This window comes from Suricata suricatta, chromosome 8 (assembly GCF_006229205.1).
Source record: "Suricata suricatta isolate VVHF042 chromosome 8, meerkat_22Aug2017_6uvM2_HiC, whole genome shotgun sequence".
NCBI lineage: Eukaryota > Metazoa > Chordata > Mammalia > Carnivora > Herpestidae > Suricata > Suricata suricatta.
In genome coordinates, this window is record NC_043707.1 from 120,700,627 (window position 1) to 120,704,777 (window position 4,151).

The 4,151-nt window shown below is 55.5% G+C and overlaps 1 protein-coding gene across 1 annotated transcript in view; it reads right to left on the minus strand.

Annotated features, from left to right (window-relative positions):
• Positions 1-565, minus strand: part of EPB41 (erythrocyte membrane protein band 4.1) — a 190,661-nt gene extending 190,096 nt beyond the window's left edge. Inside the window, exon 1 of the mRNA XM_029946492.1 lies at positions 435-565. The gene's annotated coding sequence lies outside the window, so the exon portion shown is untranslated. The remainder of the gene's footprint in view (positions 1-434) is intronic.
• Between the last annotated feature and the right edge of the window lie 3,586 nt (positions 566-4,151).

Sequence of the window (4,151 nt, forward strand, 5' to 3'; positions counted from 1 at the left end):
CCGCCCGCCCTCCCGCTCCGGCCAGCGCTGCGGCGGGCGAGGCAGGAGCATGCGGGCCGGCAGGGCGGGGCTGGGGGGGGGCACCTGGGGCCGCAGCAGTCTGCAGAGATCCCGCCCGCGCGGACCTGACCCGGGACCCCCGCGCCAGACAGGCCGGGACGGCCTGGGACCGCCAGCGGCAAGCGTCCTCCCCCGGAGCCCCTCTCCTCTCGCCCGCGCCCCTCCCCGCACCCTGAACTTCGCGACTTCCAGACCCCTGTGGACCCCCCGTTCGGACCTTGTAAGCCGGGACCCCTAGAGCCCTCCCTCCCTTGACCCTTAGACCCTAGTCTCGCCCCTACCGGGGCGGCCTGGGCCCTTGGGAGTGGGTTCATCTGTCTGTCACCCCGTCCCTCCCGGGGACCCAGGATCGTCCCCAGACGGTCCAGGCTCACCTGGGCCTGACGGGGCGGGGACCTGGCCGGGCCGGGCCGGGCCGAGTTCTCGCTCTCCGCCGCTCTCGCCCTTTAAGAGGTTCCTGCCACTTTGCCCCGCCGGGGGCCTCCACCTGCACTGACAGGGCAACTCTGGAGTGAGGCCCCGCCCCCGACCCGGGAGACCTTCTGATTGGCTCAGGCACCTGTCAATCGGCGGGGCGGCGAAGAGGACGGTACCGAGAAGTAGGAGCGTTGCAACCGGGAAAGGGCTGGGGCTGCAGGTGCGGCCTGACCCGGATGCCAAGCTCTGAGCCGCCCCGTGTTGATCCGAAGGGTCCGGGGAGGACTGAGCAGGGAGCTCCTGGATTGGGTGGTGTGGTGTCTGATGTCATACGGCAAAAGTATGATGCAATTTATCATGTGATGCTGCTCCTACCCTTAAGCTGGAAGGGTGGTAGGAAGGGAATTGGTGGTAGGGAACCTAGGAAGTGAGTCTCTCTTGGATTACCTGTCCCACCATTTAGTCCTGTGTGACCTTGAGCAAGTCACTTCTCTGAATCTGAGTTTCCGCAACTATAAATCTTAAATAATTTTCTGAGAATTGGCGGTATACGTTAAGTGCCACAGGTTTGGCACAAAATATATATATATATGGTTTCCTGTTCCTTCATCCCCATCTTTCCACTCTTGTCAGAGACTTTCGCCCTCCATATGGCCCATCCCATCAGCACTGGGAGGGCTTACATGGCCACTGGTCCATGTCCCCTGTCGCCTTGCTACTTCATTTTTGGTCAAATTGGGGAAACTGAGGCCCGCTGAGGCCAAGTGACTTCCTGGAAGTTAAGTGGTCCTCGTATAAGATGGGCGCTGGAAGCAAACTGCCTCAATCTCCGTCCCCAGCGCTGCCCTTACTTTGGGCAAGCTACTAACCTTCTCCATGCCAGCTTCCTCCTCTATAAAATATAAGTATTTTCCTCAAGGGTTGTGAGAATTAAATGAAATGATCCATGTAAAGTCTTTAGAACAGTGCCAGTCTCATAAGCATCCAAAAGTGTTATCATTTATTATGATTACTGATGTTAATATTCTATCAAAGTCAGACATTAATGTGTTGCCCTGGCCTAATTCACTGCAGCTTCCCAGTCAGGTCTTGTTTTAGGCGTCAGGACCCTGGTCCCTGCCTTCAAGAAGCTCACAGTGTAGCAGAGGGTTTGACAGAGTCCCTAGATCTAGGAAATGCTTTCTGAAATCGGTGGATGGATTCCAAAGCACCAGAGAAGCTTTCGTTACTTAATCAGAAATCTGGACACTTGAGCCCCGTAGACTGCATGGGGAAAGCTGACAGGGACATGCAGACTCCCAAGCATATTGACACATTGTCAACTGCCCACTACGTAGTAGTAATTAATGCCCACTGGTTAAGAGCTTGGGCGTTGTAAGCATTTGAGTCTGGGCTCTGCGTTTGGCCACTTTTGTGCCTTTGGGCAAGTCATTGTCTGTCCCTCAGGGGTAAAATGGGGTAAATAATTGCCCAAACTTTATATAGAGCTGTTGCGAAAATTAAAAAAGAGAATGTTAAAGTACATATGCAAACACCCAATAATGCATCCAGTATTGTTTTTTAATTGTTCCCACATGTATTCAGGCGACTCAGGAGAGAGCTAGCTGTGTGTGAACGCGTTAAGTTCAGCCCCAGAGAAAGGGGTTTCCTCTCTGGCTCGCCGCATTCAGAGGCTCCGCCCAGTCGAGGGGGCGGGGCGAGGAGGATCCCCGCCCGGCCGCAGGAGGCAGCTCCGCGGATCTGCCGCAGGCCCCGCCCCTCCCCAGCTCCGGCTCCTAGGGCCGAGCTGCGCGTGGGTGACTCAGCAGCCCCAGCGTCTGCCCTGGCCTGATAAGTGTGTGTGCCGTGAATGTGTGTGTCAGGGTGGCCGGGGAGGGCTCCGCATTAACGAGTTTGTGCGTGGGGACTACATGTGGGGCTGTGTTTGTGATCTAGATCTTGCATGTGGCTCTCTGTGCACTTAGGTATGTGTAGAGGGGTGCAATCTGTGTCACGGTGTATCCCTGTTGTGAGTTTGCATAAGGGTGTGACTCTGTGTTTCCCTCTCTGTGTCATATGAACACTTGTGTCTGCCTTATCCCGCTCCCCAGGCCCTGGGAACTTAGAAAGCCACTGCCTGGCCGGGGTCTCTCTGCCTAGGCAGCCTCTGTGCGTTTCTTGTCGAAATGATTTAGGAACTTGTGTGGGTGAACGTGGCCTTGTCGATCACTAGGGGTGGGGGGGGGCTCCTGCCCCAGTACCTCTGCCTGTGAGGCCTCTACCTCCCTTCCCAGAGACTCCTCCCCTTGGGGAGACCTCCGGAGGAGATAACTCACATTTAGTGATCTCTGTTATTTTACATGCATTTTCTCATTTGATCTGTCGAATCCTTCCTGCCAAAAGTGTTCTAAAGAGGGTCTGAGACTTGAGAGAGTGGAAATGACAACCCAAGGTCAGGCAGTTTAAGAGCAATGGAGGCAGAGGGCAGATCACCTCCCTAAGCTGGAGCACCCATTTTGCCCGGAGCCTGTGGGGTGCTGATAAGCTTGTGAGGCAGGGGAAAGAACCTGTTTGTGTCCCCCTCCCCCGCTCCTCTGAGTTTCCTGGGCCTCCAGCCAAGTCCTTATCCAGCCAAAGCCTGAGCACTGCCACCAGCCTGGATTGGGTGATCAGGTCTTGAGTTGAGTGATAAAGAAGCCGGGGAACCAGCTGGGGGCTAGGGAGAGGAGCCAGGGCCGATGTGGGGCCATCTGTTACTTCAACGAAACTTTGCTGAGCACACTATTAAAAACTGGTCAATACCCTGCTCTGTCTAGGAGGGGCAGAGTCACAAGACCAAGCCACAGGGAATGGTGGAGCCAGGCAAGCTCAGGCCTGAGGCAGGGGGTGTGGCTGGGATCCCTACCGGTTTCAGTCCTGACTCCACCATTTAAAGGGAGGCCCTGAGACCTGGCCAGTCATATTTCTCTCTTAGCCTGTCTCCCTGTCAGTCAAATGAGATAATGGCGCTAACCCTGCCTGCCTGTCCTCACTCCCAAGAAGCTGGGGCAGGGGGATACATTTGTAAACAGAACTGTTCTCCAAACATAATGGACGGTCCTGTTGTGACTCATGGCCTCCTCTGAAAAAGGCCTTAAGGAAACTGTATACCGAGAGCCCAGAGAAGGGAAAAGGTCCCAGTTAAGGGACTAGGGAAGACTGCCTGGAGGAGGTGACCTACCAGCTAGATCTTTAAGGATGAATTTTGTCTATGGAAATGGAAGAGGGTGTTCCAGTGGAGAAACAGCATACATCAAGGCCTGGAAGTAGAACACTGAAGTTGTGTGTTGGGAACAAAAACTGGTTGGTATATTTGGCAGAGGGAATGCCAGGCTTAGACTGGAGCAGGTGAGGGGCTAGGGGAGGAAGCAGGTGTGGGGAAAGCCAGGAAGTCGTTGGTCCTGTCCTGGCTGGGGTGTGGCAGTCCTTCGGGGAGGGCTGAGAGGAGAGGGAGAATTGGCAGGCATTGGTTCAAGGACCCCCCTCCCCAGAACAATCCATGTGCAGCCTGGATGACATCGGGGTGGCACAAGGCTGCAGAGCCCCCTCCGAGGATGGAGAGAAAGACGAGTCATGCTCTAGTCCAGGGAAGGATCCAGGCATGGGCAGAGAGGCTGCCCAGCATGATCATTTAAGGGATCTGGAAGGTCCCACTG